This window comes from Ambystoma mexicanum, chromosome 5p, assembly GCF_040938575.1.
Source record: "Ambystoma mexicanum isolate Mex_15411 chromosome 5p, UKY_AmexF1_1, whole genome shotgun sequence".
Taxonomy (NCBI): Eukaryota; Metazoa; Chordata; class Amphibia; order Caudata; family Ambystomatidae; genus Ambystoma; species Ambystoma mexicanum.
Window position 1 is genome coordinate 57,030,158 of NC_090930.1, and position 19,688 is coordinate 57,049,845.

General features: G+C 49.2%; 1 protein-coding gene across 1 annotated transcript in view; it reads left to right on the forward strand.

Annotated features, from left to right (window-relative positions):
* TEX11 (testis expressed 11) overlaps nt 1-19,688 on the forward strand; it is a 3,096,519-nt gene that overhangs the window by 2,327,340 nt on the left and 749,491 nt on the right. The gene's annotated exons all lie outside the window — the stretch shown is intronic.

The following is a 19,688-nucleotide window of genomic DNA, read 5'->3' on the forward strand; positions in this document are numbered from 1 at the left end:
CTACCTTGGTTAAACAAGCACGACTTCTTGGCCACTTTAGACTTGGAGGATGCATACTTCCACATTCCGATCCATCCAGCACACAGGCAGTTCCTCAGGTTCACAGTGGGAGGGCTCCACTTTCAGTTTCAAGTGCTCCCGTTCGGGCTAAAATCGGCGCCAAGAGTTTTCACGAAATGCCTGGCACCGGTAGCGGCAAGTCTCAGGAGAGCAGGAATGGACGTTTTTCCATACCTGGACGATTGGCTGATAAAGGCAAGTTCAGCTGTAAAGGCTCGTTCGGCAGTGTCGAGGACGGTCAACCTCCTAAAAGAGTTAGGTTTCTCCATCAACCAGACGAAGTCCTGCCTCGTTCCCAGCAAGGCTGCTCTCTTCCTGGGAGCCGAACTCGACACCAGCATTCCCAGAGTGAGACCATCCACAGAGAGGATAGCAGCGATTCTACGCTCTACTTCGAGCTTCCTTCAGAAAGAGACAACATCCGTACGCTCTTACAAATCCCTATTGGGCATGATGTCATCATGCATTTTCCTCATACCGAACTGCAGGCTTCGCATGAGGCCGGTTCAGGAAGCTCTGGACCACCAATGGAAACAAGCTTTCGGATGCTGGGAAGACATTGTCCAAATCCCATCGACGTTGCACAAGGCCCTTCGATGGTGGAATGCTCCGAGGAATCTTCTGCAGGGAATGCCGTTTCAAGCACCGACATCGACCCTCCTGCTGCGGACAGACGCTTCCTTATCAGGCTGGGGCGCTCATCTAGCGGACCTCCAGACCAAGGGATCTTGGTCGGCACAAGAGTCCCAGCTCCACATCAACGTGTTGGAGCTCAGGGCCGTAAGGTTGGCGCTGAAAGCCTTCCTACCGGTTATAGCTGGTCAAGTCCTTACAGTCCAGACAGACAACACAACCTCCATGCACTATACAAACAAGCAGGGAGGCACGAGGTCTCAGATTCTGTCGCAAGAAGCCCAACAGCTATGGGCATGGGCCTTGCGCTACGGGATACAGATCAGGGCAGAGCACCTTCCAGGAGTGGACAATGTCCTAGCGGACAGATTAAGCAGAGAATACACAGCGTCACACGAGTGGGAGTTGGACAACAGAGAAATACAACGGATATTTGCCTTATGGGGCCATCCGCAGATCGACCTTTTTGCCACCAGGAACAACAAAAAATGCAAGAGATTTGCTTCAAGATACCCCGAGCACCAATCGCTGGGAGACGCGTTCTCAGTGGATTGGTCGGGGAAGCTTCTCTACGCCTTCCCACCCATTCCCCTCATGTCGAGGGTACTTCGCAGGGTGAAAGAACAGGATTGTTCCTTGATTCTTATTGCACCCGATTGGGCACGGCAAGTCTGGTACCCGACTCTGAGACATCTATCCTGCAAAACCCCGATTCGTCTCAAGTCACATCAATATCTACTGACACAACAGAACCACAAGGTCCTCCACCACGACCCGAGGAGCCTGTCTCTCAAAGCATGGTTCCTGAACAGCGTAAACTGACGCACCTAAAGTTACCATCAGAATGCTGGGATATCATCAGGGCCTCTAGAGCCCCGTCCACACAACTCACCTACACCAGGAAATGGACCAGGTTTTCCAAATGGTGCGAGACCTCTGCGATCGATCCCCTCACGGCCTCGGTTGATCAGATCCTGCCTTACTTGTTGCACCTGGCTAAATCAGGGCTCTCACTGTCATCTATCAAAGTCCATCTGTCAGCCATAGCGGCCTACACAGTAACCGTGGAGACGCAAGCCTTACTCTCCTTACCAGCGATCAAGATCTTCTTGAAAGGACTGATGCGTACTTATCCGCCTACACCTACACCGGTTCCGGACTGGAGCCTCAACACCGTCTTAACAGCCCTCATGCAACCTCCTTTCGAGCCCATTCATAGATGCGATATGAAATTCTTGTCTTGGAAGACATCCTTCCTGGTAGCCATCACATCGGCCAGAAGGATCAGTGAGTTGCAAGCTTTGTCTTCGGAACCCCCGTTTACCTTGTTCCAGAAGGACCGCGTCATCTTAAGGCCTCACCCGAAGTTCCTCCCCAAGGTACTTTCGGAGATGTCGTTCACTGAGCGCATTGTTTTACCAACCTTCTTCCAGAATCACGCTTCGGAAGCGGAAAGGACATTACACTCTCTGGACGTTTCTAGGGTGTTGAAGTTTTACTTGCAAAGAACCAAGGAGTTCCGCTCCTCAAACCGGCTATTCATTTCCTTCTCTGGCCGTACCAAGGGCCAACATATATCTAAACAAAGTCTGGCACGCTGGGTATCGTCCTGCATCACCCACTGCCATCTTTTGAAAGGCGACCCTTTAGCTAGACCGCCGTCTGCGCACTCCACCAGAGGAAGGGCGGCGTCAACAGCATTCCACGCAGGGGTGGCTTTGAAGGACATATGCAGAGCTGCCACGTGGAGCACCCTGCATACCTTCGCGAAACACTACTGCCTGAATGAAGATACCAACAAAGAAACTGCAGTTGGACAGGCAGTACTCCGCCATCTCTTTGTATAAGGTAGGACCAGCCTCCTTTCCCACCTTTCCCGAAGTATGTAACCGTTGTGTTGCTGCATGGTAAAGTAAATATGTTTTTTCTGTATTTATGCATATCTGTTTATAATGATGGCATGTTTTAACTGCTTGGTATTCTATTCAAGCATCTGAATCTATGAAAGATCCAATGCTGGAGAAGTCTTAGTTACTTACCTGTAACTGTATTTCTCCAGCATTGGTATCTTTCATAGATTCACATGCGCCCGCCCGCCTCCCCTGAGAGGCTGCTCCTATGCTCGGCATCCATCATACTGTAATCTCTACGGTTCAAAATCTGAAGATGGCTGCCGGGGGCAGAGCTTAACCCCTGCCACCTCATTGGCTGGGGCTAGAAAGGACCAAAGTGAGGTGGAGGGGCTACACAATGAAGTGGCTCATAGGCTATAATGGGCTATGTACATGCACTGCTAGGTAGCAGTGTATGTATATAATTAAAATAAAAATAAAAAATGTTTATTATTATTATTATTTAATTTATCACCGAGGATTCCCAGTCTGACGACGGGGAATATTCAAGCATGTGAATCTATGAAAGATACCAATGCTGGAGAAATACAGTTACAGGTAAGTAACTAAGACTTTCACAGAAAGACATTCATTTCATGATCGGTATTTAAATCATTGATGGTAGAATGTAGGAAACAGATCAATTTACATTCCATTTGTCTTAATTTGAGCAGTATATCGCCACCACGTTTGTTTCTTTTGGATCGCATCAGTCCAATAAATCTCAAGTCGGATTTGTCAGCCAATTGGTGCTCGAGTTGCCAATGCATGGCAAGAGGTAATCTCGGATCATTTTTCTTAAGGCTAGCCAAATGTTCACATCAGCATCAGTAGATCCATGGTGACAAGTACCGTACTACGCAGATTTGCGTGGTTGCAAAAGTCGGAATTTGCACCAGACGTGCAGTCCAGACTTCTCAATATGCCTTTTGACGGCTCTCAACTGTTTGGCAACAAGGCTGACGAAAGCCTGGAGAAGCTGCAGACCTCTAAGGCGGTGGCCAAATTGCTTAGCATCGCAATTTGACAGCCACAGGGGATCTTCTTGGAGGGGTAAGTCATTTCGCTTCTATTACTCAGTTGGTAGAGTGAGGGGGCAGGCTAGTTATAGAGGCCAAAGAAGATTACCTCGTGGTGGACGAGGGAGAGGTGCTAAGTCTGCCCAAACAGTGGTTGCTTTACCATCAGCCACTGTTCCAGCCATCTCAATACCTCTCTGAGGTTTTAATCCACAAGACCCCAGTGGGAGGCATCTGCAAGAATGGCGGCACATTACTTGAGATGCTTGCGCATTAGAAACGGTAGCCCAGGGTTACTGTCTCCCATTCATAAAAAGACCTCAATCATCCACCGGGGAACCACTCACTCAAAACTCCAGATCTTTTCCTTGTGCAGAGAATTTTGAGCCAGTTCGAGAAAGGTGATCTAGAACCAGTACCAGTAACGGAATGTAACAGAAATTATTCTTGCGAGGGGAGGTTCGAGTTCTCTATCCACAGGTCAAGACACTCAACCCTCACGCATGGCTCTGAGAGGTTGAGATATAATTATTGGAACCTTCAGGATGACATAATGGAGATTTTGCTTTCGCCACAAGGCCAGCAACTGAATCTTTGTACTGTTGCTTTTGGAACAGGTTTTGCAATTGGTGCAGAGATAAGACTCTGGACCCATTTCAATGTAATACACCTATGGTGTTGCCTTTCTTGCTACATTTTGCAATCCTGGTGCTCCAGACTGGAACCATTAAATGTTATTTTGCAACGCTTTCAATTTTTTAGCGCTCTTCTGAAGAAGTGTCCTACTTTAAAACACCTTTTATCCTACAATTTCTCAAGGGTCTCGCCAACGTTATTCCCTCAAATTCTTTTCAAGTCCCTGTTTGGGATTTGAATCTTGTTCTAACATTTCTTATCTTTGCTCCTTTTGAGCCTCTTCATTCATGTCCATTAAAACTTCTGACATTTAAGACCATTTTACTAGTAGGTCTAACATCAGCCCGCAGGGTGAGCGAGTTGCAGGCGTTATGTTGCAAGCCCCCTTTTACTACTTTTTTATATGGTGATAAGGTAATGTAGTCATAAAGTAAAACCTTTGTTTCTACCTAAAATAGTCTCTGAATTCCATGTATCTCAAAAGAATGTTTTACCATCTTTTTACCCACCCCCTCATCCTGGAAAGGAAGTGGAGAGGCTACACACACGTGACCCAAGAAGAGCTCTGAGTTTCTATATTTTGCAAATGGTGAAGATTCGCCAAGACGATCAGCTCTTCATTGGATATACGTGCAATAAATTATGCCTAGCAGTAACTAAGCAAACCCTATCTAGATGGATTATTCTGAGCATTGGTGATTGCTATAGTTTGGCTGGGATAGCCCCTCCGAAAGGACTACGAGGGGCATTGCAACATCTTCTGCCCTACAAAGAGGGGTTCCATGTGATATAATCGTGGCAAACATTGCTGTGGTAACAAATTATCATAGCAAAAATGCTGCCGTTTTTGCGCCGCAGTCCATGTAAAACATGCGGGGGACACCCCCGCAACCCCCAGACCCATTATACCATTTAAGGGGAGCGGGAGTCACCCCCGCAACCCTCGCTCCCCTTAAATGGTATAATGCGGCACACTTTTACTGGGTCAAACAGTGACATTTTTGCCGCAATATTTTTGTACCGCAACATTTCGGCCGTGATTATATTACCTAAAGAGGGGTGCTGATAAGGGACATCTGTGCGGCAGCCACTTGGTCTTCCATCCATGCCATTGTAAAACGTGCCCACAACCGGGGCCTTCACAGATTTATCTGTTGCATATGCCAAACTCGGGAAAAAACTAATTGACTATGGCCTTGCAACATTTCAGCTGAAAAAGGGAATCAAATAGGTTGAGTAAGTGGAGGTTGATGGGCAGGAATACTTAAGTGATAACCTTATTTCCGGATTAAGATCCACTGAAATGAGCACCGCTTGAGGGTCCCGACTTCCCATTTCATCCTGGTTTATCCTCCCCAAACATACTCCCAAATTCACTGGGCGTGGAGTGGAATGGAACAAAAAACCCACCTTAGGTAGATGGTATAACTTAATGTCTGAGCCTCTTGAACCCTAAACATACCCATGTCCTCCTGAACATTCAGTACAGACTTCCAACTCCTTCCACCCCTACTCCCAGATCTAGTTCTAAACACTCCATTGGAGCGGTTGCCATCCCCTTCTCAGCATTCACATTTGAAAGACGGCTCTTGGGCACCACCTCCCTTCCCATACAATTGTTTATATAAATATGTTCAGGAAGTGTCAACAGTTCAATATCCGTAATCTCTTTCAGCAGGTTTTTACTGGCAGAAAGCAAGTCATTAAAAGAGTCATCCAAGACGTTATTCCCGGGTACATCACAGAGAACAAAATGACTTACAGTCTCTGTAGTAGTCATCACTGGGGACTCTTTTTTTTATATAACTCTGTTTATTTGGGTTTTTACAACAAAACATCATAAACATAGGCATTCATCAGAAAATTATGGCAGTAGTAGGAGCGGTGAAGTATTCTGGGTTGTATCAGTCTGAGTTTGGCTTCGATACCTATCTTCCGGGGGAACATCAATGCGTCTACCCAGTCTTCCGGTTCCAGATCGCCCAGATCCCTTTTCCATCTCTCTTTCAGCTTAGTAAGTTCTTTGGTTCCGAAAGAGATAAGGGCTTGGTAAAGCGTGGAGGTAACTTTGGAGGAAATACGTTGCGGAAGAGTGTTGGTCTCCAGGTGTGAGCAAGGGGGTATAGTGTTTATGTCTGGGAACTGGGTGTGTATGGCGTGAGCAAACTGTGCATGTCGAAACCGATCCATAGGTGTCAGACCAAATTTGTTGTTCAGCGTATCGGACTCTAGTAAGCATCCCTCTTGGATCACGTGTGCCAGTGTGGTTATCCCTCGTTTTCCCCGCTCTCGAAACAGCTCATTCTCTGTATTTCTGGGAGGTGTGTGTGGTACCATATGGGTTGGGCTAGTGTTGGTTTTGCTCCCCATCCAATATGTTTATGTGCTTCCCTCCAGGCATGGCAGATGTGAAGTGACATTCTGGGCATTTTCGATATTCGCTTGTTGGTGGCGTATAGGGCCTGAAGGGGTGGTACGGGGTGCATAACTTCTGACTTAATGCGGATATGTGGTAGTGTGGCTTCGGCATGTAGCCATTCATTTACCACCCCTGTCTGTGTTGCTAAATAGTTTGTGCGCATACATGGTAGTTCGATGCCTCCCTCCCATACAGAGCATTAGAGTGTAGTGAGAGTGATTCTGGGTTGTGTCCCTCCCCAAAGCAATGTGTGTATGTTCCTGTCTATGAGTGTAAAGGTTTTGTGAGGGATGGGGAGTGGAGCATTTCGTAGGACATATAGGAGTCATCATTTTAAACAGAGCTGCCCTGCCCATTAATGATAGGGGGAGCGATTGCCAGTGGGAGACATCCTTGCTAAATCTGTCTAGTACAGGTTGTTAGGCAGAATTATATGCAGTACCCTTTGGTAACACTACACACAATTAAGACTACAAGTGACAGTACAATTTCACCTTTGGTACAAGCCTGTACTACACAGTGATAGTGGTAGCAGTAGCGGAGCAGCCAGACTTACCTCAAGAGTAAGTGAGCAGTACAAGATAGTTACACAAAGGACAGCAATTACTATGATTCATGCAAACACTGACTCAAGGTTTCTAAGTAAAAGAATATATATTTATTTACTCATCAGTTGTATAACAGTTCACCTTTCTAAGCAAGTTAAAAATCACAATCATAAATACACCACACCACTTCCCTTAAATTCCAGACAAGTTAAGCTCACTAAAATGAAGTGGGAGCAAAATGGCACTTCAGCAATTTAAAAGGGAGAGGGGGGCGGGGGGGAGACAAAGTTATTAGAAATTAGGCAAAACCAACAGGTAAGTACTCAGGGCAATTGAACAAGAGAGACTGTAGTGAGGCGATCAGCTAGAAAAGGCTTAGGGCCAAAGTCAATGGGTCAAAAGTCTTTTGCTCAAGATCACACAGTTCAGGGTAGTTTGCGGTAAAGTTTGTGGCACAGATTCCGGACGAGGTTGGTTGGTAGAAAAGTTAGTTTAAAGAGAAGTGAAGGACAAGCCCTCGGATTGGAGAAAGATTTCAAACACTTTCACCGCGGGTGAGCGAAATGCACAACCAGATTTGCACAGTACCTTAAAACGGAAAGGGGGCTGTAGCTGAGGCAGACGTTCCTGGTAGTTCCTGCAGGCTCAGAGTTCCTGAAGCGACAGTTGGACTGATCAGAAGTAGGAAGACTGGTCCTGCACTTCCCAGGGAAGAAACCAACAGCAGCGCCAAACAACGAATAAAAGGTGCGTTCCTTAAAACCCAAGCAGGGTCCGACCTTCCTGGCTATCCGGCCCACTGTAGCTCTGTACAGCGAATTCGACCAGAGGAGGGGTCCTGGCTTGTAGTTTGGGCGAACTGGTTGGTCCCACCAGCTCATTGGAAGAAGTTTCCTGGAGGATCTTCTCTGTCGTCGGATTTGGAGATTCGGACCTGCAGCAGGGCTTCACCGGGCAGTTCAGTCGTGGTAGGGGTCCTCCTTTTCCAGTTCCTCGTTGGTTCTTTCGTTCCAGTGGCGACTCTGCTCTTGCAGTCCCCGAGACCTGCTCTTTATGCAGTTTCCCCCCATTCATACAGCCTGGCTGTCAATCACACAGCAGGGTGGCTGGCCTGGCAAGGCCAGTCCCCTTAGCCAATCAGACAAGAGTGCGACTTGGGTTACCAAGGGAACCCATGGGAGGGGTCCGAAGATCCCTCCCTCACATCCTGCCTACCTAGACTATCAGGCGCCTTAAGGAGCGCTTCTGTGCAGTAGCCGGCGAAAAGACAGAGAACAAAGGAGTCATTCCCGGTTTAGCGCGCAGAGTAAATCACGAGAAAGACTTTAACAAAAAGAAATGGTGAATAAACCCAGCGGAACCAAAATAAAATGTATTTGGTCAAGCGGGTTTATGTTCGAGGCTAATATAATAGCCTAAAACATTACCAAGTTTATATAAGATAATCGCGGTAGAAAAGTTAGGGTGGATACCACTGCCATCAGCCAAGTCTTAATGTTAACGGAGCGAAGCAAGGCTCCAAGAGGCACAGACAAAAAGGGATAAGAGTTAACACTTTCCAATACTCCATGTAAGATGTGGTGTACTGGGTCTGTGGTAAAAATGACTATATAAAGTTAATGGCAACTTTACCTGTTTCTGGGGGACAGGAGTCAGCCCCAGAAAAATGGAGTCAGTTGGAAGTCTCAAAGACAACCCTGTGTCACTGCACTGAAGGTGCTGTGTAACACACACAAAAAGTGGTGCACATGGAGTAGGTGAGGTTCCAGTGCCCACGATCACACAAACAGTGAACATACACACAGCAAAACACATGTAAGAGTGGGAAAAAAGGCTCACACTCTTACCAGGTGAAAAAAATAAATCCTAGAAATCCGCAAAGCGGCTGGGGGACTCACTAGTTAAGGGAAATCAACCATTTATGAGAATTCTCCCTAACACTGGTTGTAGGTTGAGCTGGAGGAATCTATCTAGGGTCGGGCCAATGCATATGCCTAGGTATGTGAACTCCCGAATGGAGATGTGGTAGGGGCAAGTCTCAGGGATCGCGGCGTCGCCTCCCTGGTTTGGGAAGTAAATGGTTTTTTGCTTGTTTACCTTCAGGTCTGCAAAGTTTTGGTATTCCTTGAGGGTATGGGAAACAATCAGACATGAGGGGACAGGGTTGCTAAAATATATGAGGAGGTTGTCTGCATATAGCGAGAGCCGGTCTTCTCCTCCCCCTGGCCAGGTGAATCCGGACAAGCTTTTGTCCGATCAGAGTTTAATTGCTAGTGGCTCGATAGCTAGCAAGAATAGGAGGGGAGAGAAGGGGCAGCCCTGTCTGGTTCCGCGGCACAGTGGAAACAGTCTAGAAGACTTGCCGTTCACCCTCACAGTTGCCTCTGGGGATGCGTATAGGAGTCTAACCCAGGAGATGAAGTCTCGCCCAAAATTCATCCGGGCCATGATTTCCCACAGGGCCTCCCACCAGACTGAGTCAAATGCTTTCTCGAAGTCGACCGCTAGGAGGGCTAGCGGACACGGTATCTCTGGGGCCCTGTCGAGGGCAAGTTGCACTCTGCGTAAATTCATGCGGGTGGACCTGTTGGGCATGAACCCACATTGATCTGGGTGGACGAGGGACTCGATCACCTTGAGCAGTCTATTAGCCAGTTCCGGGGCAAGGACTTTGGCCTCTCCATTGATCAGCGAGATTGGTCGATAGAAGGCACATTCTTCTGGAGGTTTCCCAGCTTTTGGTATGACCACTATGCACGCTCCTCTGAGGTCTAGGGGGAGTGCGCCCTGTTCTTTACTTCGGAGAAACATGCAGAGCATGTGCCCTATTAGTGTGTTGCTGAGGCATTTCCAGGTCTCCACTGGGAAACCATTAGGCCCCGGGTTCTTTCCGGTTTGAAGCTAGCTGTGCAAGCGCATCTTGCACTTCGTTTTCAGTGATTTCGGCGTCTAGGAGGCCTGCTCGTTGTGCTGAGAGTCACGGGACCTCGATCCGGTCGAGAAATTTAGAGGGAGCGGGTGTGGGGTTCATTATGGGTGGGGCGTAGAGTTTTTTGTAGTGGGTGGCGAATGCTTCTACTATGTCGGAGTCTGCGGTTTGTATTTCCCCCTCAGGCGATTGGATGGTCCGCACATACCCTTTACTCTGTTCGCGTCTCTCAAGCCAAGCCAGGGTTTTATTTGCCTTTTCCCCTCTCTCGTAGATTTGACTCCGAACTAGCCAGTGAGCTGTCTGTGCATTATCTAGGGCTATGTTACTGAGGGCTTCTTGTGCCGTTATCAGGGCCTGTTGTGTGATTTGGGTTCCCTGCACAAGGAATTGTTCCTCACACTCAGACACCCGTTTTTCGGCGTCCACAATCTTTTTGGTGTATTGTTTGCGTTGGGCTGACACCGCGGAGATAGCTTCTCCACGAAGGACCATTTTATAGGCCTCCCATATCGAGATTGGACATTCCACTGAGCCGTTGTTTATTTCAAAGCATTCTGTGGACTTTTTCTCTAGTTCTTCGGCAATTTCGGGTAGCCTCAAGTGATATGTGTTCAGACGCCAGGTGCTGTCTGGGCGGTGGCGAGCGCTTTTCATGCTTATAAGGAGCGGGGGAGTGGTCCGAGAAGCCTCTTGCCAGAAACTCAGCAGATACGAGCCTGTGGGACATGTTGCAGGGGATGAAGGCATAGTCAATTCTCGAGAATGTGTTGTGTGCACTGAAGTAGAATGAAAATCCGGCATCAGTGTCATGCAGTGTTCGCCAGGTGTCAGACAATCCCAGTGTCTCGGCAAAAGTGTACAGAGAGTTTGGGGCGTGTCGAGTTCTGGTTCTCCTGTGAGATATATCAACAGTGACTTCCATAACTTCGTTGAAGTCCCCCCCTAGGGCCTACAGGTCTGCATCCTCCTCCAACAGTACGTTCTGTAGTTCGCCAAGGAGTTCCTTCGTGAGTGTGGGAGGAGCGTAGGCCGCGATAAGGCCCCATCGTTCTCCCCAGATGTCAGTGAGTAGCACTACAAATCAGCCACTGGGGTCGGTCCGTACTTTCCTGACCTGTAGGGGTACCCGTTTGTGGATGAGTATTATCGTGCCCCTGGCACCTTTTGTGAACCCAGCTTGGTATGTATGTGGGTAATTGGACCTTTTGAAGAAGCTGTTGCCGGTTCCGATCAAGTTGGTTTCTGTGAGGAAGGCTATATCTGGTGAGTATCGGTTGAGGGGTTTGGAGCACCAGTCTGCGGTTGACGCAGGAGCCCAGGCCGTTGACCTTCCAGGTCAATAGGGACAGTTTATCTGTGTTTATCCTAGACGCGTGGGTCTCGTTTTGACGCATCAAAGAGGATCCCGTGTCTTAGTGGCCTCCCGGTACGTGCATTGTGACCTCTCGTTCTTTGTTTGGTGTCTCCAGTACCTGGGTCCATCGCTGCCACTGGGTACGTAGTATAAGCATGGAATATCCGGGTATATCTCTTACAAGGGGTTGTCTGGAGACTGACATGTAGCTGTATAACTTGAACCAGGAAATTGTGGGTATCCCGGTCCCAGCGGGTGGAGTGTTTGTATTTCCTGCGCCGGGAGGGATGGATGTCTTGCCTTCTTGTTCTGTGGTTCCGGTTACCAACACCCGTAGAACTTCCCCCTTCCCTTTACTTCCCCCCCAACTGGAAGCACCTGTCGCCCAAACATTGAACCTTAAACTATAAAAACTATAAAACTTCTCCGGGATAACCCAGACTGGGGTGGTAGATTTACCACATGGTGGACGGGGCCGTGGAGTCAGACTTCCCGGTCATTGCGGTGTGGAGGCCTCATCCGTTCTCTGTGATGCTTTCGTCGGGGTGCTGTGGCATTTCGGCTTCCGGGCCCGCGGCGGTTAAGGAGCGTGAGGGCTGTTTGGGCCTGGGTTTCTGTCCAGGTGGTCTAGGAGGCGAGCGTCGGGTGCCGGGGCCATTGAGGATTTGTGTTTCGAGCCATTCCCATGCCTCTTTAGGGGTGTAGAACAGGTGGGTGGCGCCCTCGTGATGGACTTTAAGAAATGGAGGGAAGAAGAGAGAATATTTGATTGGCAAGGATTGGAGTTTCTTCTTCAAAGAGTCGAAAGATTGGCGGGCCTTTTGGACCATCTTGGTGTAGTCTGGATAGAACCCTACGCGGTACCCGTTGTATGTGATTGGGCCCGAGGCTCGGGCCATCTGGAGGATAGTGTCCCGGTCTTGGAAATTTAAAAGGCGTGCAATAATCGTTCTTGGTGGGGCTCCGGGGGTGGGTCACCCAGTGGGGACTCTATGTCCTCGCTCAATGGAGCAGAATTTAAACCGTTTTTTGGGGGCGAAAATATGAGCCAGCCAGTCTTCTAGGAAGAGTTCAGAGCTGGGGCCCTCCTCCTTTTCTGGAATCCCAAGAATCCTCAGATTGTTACGTCGCCCCCTTCCTTCGCTGTCCTCTGCGCGGCATTCGAGTTGGTCAACTTTCTTGGAGATAGCTGCCAGATGCTGCTCTAGTTGGCAAACTGTGTCTTCCGTGTCTGGTATCCTTTGTTCAGATTCCCTGACTCTGGACGACAGGTTGTGTAGGTCTTGGCGGAGGAGGGACACTTGCGCTGATAGCCCTCCAATTTTCAGTTCCAGAGACGTCCTTGAGTCGCCAATCGCTCCATTAGGTCTGTTAGTGAGATAGGAGGGTCCTGGGTATCCTCCCTGGGTTCTTCACTTTCTAGGGTTTGTGTCCCAGGTTGGGGAGGGGCCCTTAATGTGAAGAGGTCCATTTTGCTCTGCAGGGTTTGTCTTTTGGCTTTATCCTTGCCCATGGTGTCGGGATGCGATCTCAATTAGGCACAGCATCTAGATAGTCGTTTCAGTTTCTTGGTGAGACTTGGCGTCGAGAGCTTTGCGTGTGTCCAGCTTCTATGATGCCAACTTCTGCTGTGGGTGGTGGGGTGCCAGTGAGGTTTCCCCTGGTTGCAGGAGGGCAGGTCACTCTCCTTTAGTTTGTCAGCTGTGCCTAGTTGGGCGTTGTGCGCATTGTGGGTGCGGTGCGCAGTGTCCGGGTATGACCATTATTGTACCTGCGTTAGGGTGGTAGTTGCAGCAGTCTGATCAGAGTCTCAGAGGCGGTGTCCGCGGTGGAGGTGATGGGTGGGTTTTCCCTGAAGTGGTCAACCCATAGGCCTCTCAGTGCAAGCGGGTCCAGTGGTTTTTTGGGGTCTCTACCCAGCGTCCTGTTATCGTTGTGCAGGTCCTGAGACAGTGTGGGTGAACGGTGGCGTACCCTCGGGCAGGAGGGTGGCCATCAGTCGCACCAGAGCCATTGTCTCAGAGGTGTAGTCGCGCCAGGGGACCCACTGGTGTGGTGTACTCGTCCCGTGCCTTGAGGGCTGGACCTTAAGTTTATGGATCAGCTCCCAGGGCCTGTTCCTGTGTGCGCACTGCGCGTGGGCCCGTCACTTGGGCTATTCACTCTGCCGGATTTATGGAGTGTTGGAGGTCTGCGGCTCATCGGGAAGGCAGTGCCCTGCTGTCAGACCCCTTGTGGCTTGATTCCAGCACCAGCGCCGTGGGAAGAGAGAGATAGCCGGTGGTCCGCTTCACTGTGGGCTCAGGGCAGTGTGGTTACGTGTAGTGGTTCCGCTCTGGTTAGGTGATTTATTCCGGGGGGAGGGGTGCCTCTGGCTGTGTCCGCTATGCCGAGCAGACAGTGCAGATGTCCTCTGTAAGGGGGGGAGGGCCCGCTCCACCGCCGCCGCGGGGTGATTCACATGCGTTGTGGGCGCGTATGGAGCCACTCACCTAGGCTTGTTGGCGTGTGTGCTCACCGGACCTCTTGACTGGTGTTTGGTCCTTCGTGGGAGTCGGCCGGGGGGGAGTCCCAGGTGGCGCCGGCGGCCGTCGCGGGCGTGGAGTGAGGGTGTAACCGCTCCAGGCAGTTGGTCGGTCCGCAGCAGCACACTCTGCGGGTTGTGGTGACTCAAGGGCGGGCAGGCAGCTTGCCACTACGCGGCGGCCAAGATGGCGGCCGACAGTCTTCCACCGGCTTTCGCCCCGTTAGGCACTTTTCAGGCTCCGATTCGCTGTGGGATTGCGGCGGGCAGTGTTCAGTCGGTACCGCCTCAGTACTGACTCAGTTCTGGGCTGGATAGATGCCTGCGGGCCAGTATAATACAGGATGTTGGCCGCGTCCGCCGGGAGCCGGTGTTTCTAGGTCTTCATGCGCGGCTTGCGCATGCGCTAAACCATCACTGGGGACTCTTGACCCGAGTGTGAACATTTTAAATTAGCTGTCCTGCATCGAAAAGCCGGTTTCGGTGTCGAAAGGTAACTTCCTTTGTAGGAATAGGAGTTGAATCTCGAGGTTCCTTGACCTCATACGCTTCCCTTGCGAGAGATGCAATGTTTATGCATGTTGGCTGAAAATGACGCTTTCAATGTATGAATTTGGGCCTTTGTTGTCATTGGGAGTTTTCCTGTACATGCAGCGCTCTTTTTTGCAATTGAATTATTACTGAAAACTGGGGCAGGGGTGCTATTCACTGGTATTGGAACCTCCACACTCACATTATTGTGGGCTGGGATCGCATCTTGACTAGAACCGGAATGTTAGGCAGAATCATATGCAGTACCCTTTGGGAACACCACACACAATTAAGACTACAAGTGTAAGTACAATTTCACCTTTGGTACAAGCCTGTACTACACAGTAAAGTGGTAGCGATGGCTGAGCAGCCAGACTTATCTCAAAAGTAAAGTGAGCAGTACAAGAGGTTACACAAAGGGCAACAATTACTATGATTCAAGCAAACACTGATTCAAGGTTTCTGAGTAAAAGAATATACATTTATTTACACCATCAATTATAAAACAGTTCACTATTATAAAGCAGCAGAAAATCACAGTCTTAATACACTACAAAAACACCCAATCAATTCTGGACAAGTTAAGCTCAAAATGAAGTGTGAGCAAAAAGGCACTCCAGTAATTTAAAAAGGGGAGGAAAGACAAGGTTTTCACACATCAATAGCACCAACAAGTTATAGGCAGGGCAATCTAGAAAAGGCTACTACAACTAGGATTCAAATTAATAGGCCTGGGCCAATGTTAATGGTTCAGAGTGTTTGCAGAGGATCACACAGTTCAAAGTAGTTCGCGATTAAGTCTTTGCCAAGAGTTCAAAACGAAGTTGGTCGGCAGAAAAGTTATTCAAAGGAGTAGAGAAGGACAAGTCTCAGGAGAGGCAAAAGATTTCAAACACTTTCACCGCAGTCGGACGGAAAGAACGACCAGATTTTCACAGTACCTTAAATGGAGAAGAATGCCGTAGCTGAGGCAGTTGTTCCTGGTAGTTCCTGCAGGCTCATGGTTCCTGAAGCGACTGTCGTGGCGACAAGAAGGAGGATGCCTGGAGGGTCCTGCACTGCCCAGGGAAGAAGCCAGCAGCGGAGCAAAACGTCAATAAAAGGTGCGCTCCTTAAAACCCAAAGCGGTTCCGTTCTTCCTGGCGATCCAGTTCATTGCAGCGATGCACAGCAAATTCGACCAGGAGATGGAGGCCGGCGTTTGGTGTTTGGTGAGCTGGTTGGTCCCACCAAGCTCAAGGGAAGAAGATTCCTTGCAGATCTTCTCTGTTGTCGAAGTTTCGGGCGATTCGGACCTGCAGCACGGCTTTCCTGGGATGTCCAGTAGTTGCAGCAATCGTCTTCCTTCAGCTTCTCTTCGGTTCTCTCGGTCCAGTGGCGAATATGGCTTCCAGACCCAGAGACTGGCTTTTTATGCACAAAATCCCCCATTCACACAGCCTGGCTGTCAATCACACAGCAGGGTGGCTGTCCTGGCAGGACAGTCACCTAACCAATCAAACTAGGGTGCAACTTGGGTCTTCAAGGAGACCCTGTGCGGGGAACCTCAAACCCCTCCCTCACATCCTGTCCACCCCAGACACTCAGGAGCCTAAGGAGGGCTTCTGTGCAGAAGCCTGCCAAAGGACGGCGAACAAAGGAACCAAACCTGGTTTGGCGCGCAGAGTAAAACACGAGAAAGACCTTTACAAAAAGAAATGGCAAATGAACCGAACCGGAACCAAATAAAAATAAAAGGGGTCCAGCGGGTTAGAGTTTAAGGCTACCACCATAGCCTCTACCGTTACCGAGGCTATTTTCATAGCTTGCGGTAGAATAAAAATGGTAGATACCACTGCCACCAGCCAAATCTTAGAGAAAGGGGAACATAAAAATATCCCATGAGAATTAGACGAAAAGGGATAACTATTAACCCTTCCAGTACTCTACTGGAAGATAGGTTGTACTGGGTCTGTAAATTTTAAAAAAACTAGTAAAGTCAATGGCAACTTTACATATTCTGGGAGACAGTAGTCAGCCCCAGAAAATGGAGTTTAAAGTGGGAAGTCTAAAAAGACAACCCTGTGTCACTGCACTAAAGGTGCTGTGTGACACACAGTAAAAAGATGATGCCTATGGAGTGGGTGACTCGAGGGCGGGCAGGCAGTGGGTGAGCAATAAATGTACAACACACAGCAAAACAGATGTAAGAGTGGGAAAAAAGGCTCACACTCTTACCAGGTAAAAATTAAACCCTAGAAATCCAGCAAAGCTGCTGAGGGACTCAACAGGTAAGGGAAATTAGCCATTCTGGAGAATTCTCCCTAACACAGAGCATTCTCCCATGCCCGCTTCGAACCTCCCCAGAAAGACGCTCACAGGCTTTCAAACTGTCAAATCCGCTGCTGTTTTACACCTCAGACCAGCCGCCATCTCTTAAAACTACAAGGCTGCTTTTAAAACAAAACTGTGCAGATGCAGCCAAGCAAAAAAACACAGAGCAAAAGTCACAGATGGAGGGTGTGCAGAGCCGCGTTTCATTCAATATGCGAAATGTCAAATGTTTCCACTCACTGTGTGAGGACCGAGCATCCCCCTTATCCTTGTCTCAAGTATTCCAAGGAAACCACTGCTATCCGTAGGGACTGTTCCACTCACACACCAAACACACCCAACACATTGCGCCGCACACTCACTGCGAGTGTCGGGTCTTTTAATGCAATCAAAGTCTGCTCCACTTCCAACAGTTGTGGCAATAGAAAACAGACTCCAAAGCAAGATCCTTAGTCTCCGAGCTCTGTAACACCCAACACACTTCGCCGCACACTGCACACTCATCGTGTGTGTCAGCTCTTTTAATGGAATCAAAGTCCGCTCTACATCCAACAGTAGTGGAAATAGAAAACAGATTCCAAAGCAAGATTCCTAGTCTCTGAGCTCCATAATACCCAACACACTGCGCCACACACGGCGCACTCACTGCGTGTGTCAGGTCTTTTAATCGAATCAAAGTCCGCTCTACATCCAACAGTAGTGTAAATAGAAAACAGACTCCAAAGCAAGATCCTTAGTCTCCGAGCTCCGTAATACCCAACACACTGTGCCGCACATCGCGCGCACACCACGTGTGTCGGGTGTTTTAATTGGAATCAAAGTCCACTCCACCTCCAACAGCAGTGGCACTAGAAAGCAGACTCCAAAGCAAGATCCTTAGTCTCTGAGCTCTGTAACACCCAACACACTGTGCCGCACACCATGTGTGTCGGATCTTTTAATGGAATCAAAGTCTGCTTCATCTCCAACAATAGGGGCAATAGAAAACAGACTTCAAATCAAGATCCTTAGTCTCCGAGCTCCATAACACCCAACACACTGCGCCGCACAATGCCCAGGTTTCTTCTTTTAGCTTATTAGGGCACTGCTGACCCTCCCTAACTTGGCTGCTTGCATTTTTATATGTGTTGCCCACTTTAAATCATCTCAGAGGGTCACTCGAAGTAACACATTTTTCTTACCTACTGCATTTTAACCCCTGCAGCCCAACTGTATCGAAGTTGCATTTACCCACACCCATTATCCTTAACTTAGTAAAATGTTGGGGCTCATTACAGGTTTGGTGGTAATTCGGATGAAATGACCGTTACGCCATGATGTCTGGCATATTTTCAACAGTTGTCAGGAGCGCACAAAACCCGTTGTCAGTAAGTGATTCCGTCTGGCAGAACTACCATAGGAAATTAGTTCGAATTACCGCCGGCCGAAATAGCGTTAGCATCGTAACAGGAAGTCTGCCGGCGGCCATCTTCAGAAATCCAATCCACCCTGAATATCATATTTGCTGTTGCCATTCGGACAAAAGTTGTTTAGGATTATGTCCCAGGAAAAGGGTCAAGCGACAGTACCGGAGATGAGGCTGCGGAAGCACACATTTAGTGAAGGTGAACTACAGGTGCTGGTGAATGAGGTTGTCGCACATGCAGATGACCTGTATGGAGGCAGACAACGGAGGACGTCTCGCCAGAGGAAGGCTGCCATTTGGACGAACATACATGATAAGGTTGTGGCAGTGGGCACTGCCCTATAGGACACAGAAGATTGCCGCAAGAGGTGGAACAACCTGAAGACCAGGGTCTGCAGCGTCATCACCGGGCACAGGCGAGAGACATCCGCCACAGGAGGTAGCACTGTGGAACCCCTCGCCCTGACTCCATGAGAGGAAAAGGCCAGCTTAATTCTCCACATGGAAGGTATAGGGGAGATCGGCAGCACCGAAGTCAGAGCAAGCAGCCAAGGGGATGCCAATGACTCTTTCAGTTCTCACTCCCATGTGAATTCACTGGCCAAAACCCAGATTAGCACAATGGTCCGAAGAATGGGCAATCACATGGCAATCTGCACAAAGGCACAGAGACTACATGCATGGTGGGATTCCCATAGGGGAAATGTGCATGTAAAGCTAAGGAACTATGAAAAGCACCCCTGTGTGCTGTGAAAGTCCATATTGCAAAGTTAACCCCCTGCGCCGCCACAACAACAAGCAATATTGGCTGGCCAAAAGGCAATGTATGTGCCGTGTACACCCTCAGCAGACACTACTCCCACCTTGCAATAGCTGTACTCGTTGGGCTGAAACCGACCATGCCCATCATGCAAATAAGTGTAGGAAGATCATACTTCATGTGGCATGAGTGTCTCGCTAGCCCACTTACTAGTATGCATGATGACTGACAGCATGTCATTATCCACCCAACAGGTTCACCGTCGACGGCTTAAGAAGCGGGGCCCTCCACTGCCCAGGAGACCTCCACCGCTGGCATCACATTAACCTCAACCTCTGCACAGGCCAGCCATGGGAGTAGCCAGAGGAAGAGTAGGATGGAGGCACCAAGTCTACAAGACACAAGCCCCAAATCAGCTGTGCAAATTGTGGAGACAGCTACTGTCCCCACATGTGTGCCCAGTGGCCTCTCCACCAGCTGTGCAAATGGCAAAGGAGGCACTGCACTTGCAGATACAGCACCATCAGCTGCGGCAACTGCCACACCACAACCGGCCCTTTGGAGCTCCCCAAGGAGCAACATGGTGCCACTCTCACACCTAAACCCACCCACCTGCCCCTTGACACTTCCTCGTCAGACAGCCCTTACAAGCACCAGGCTGA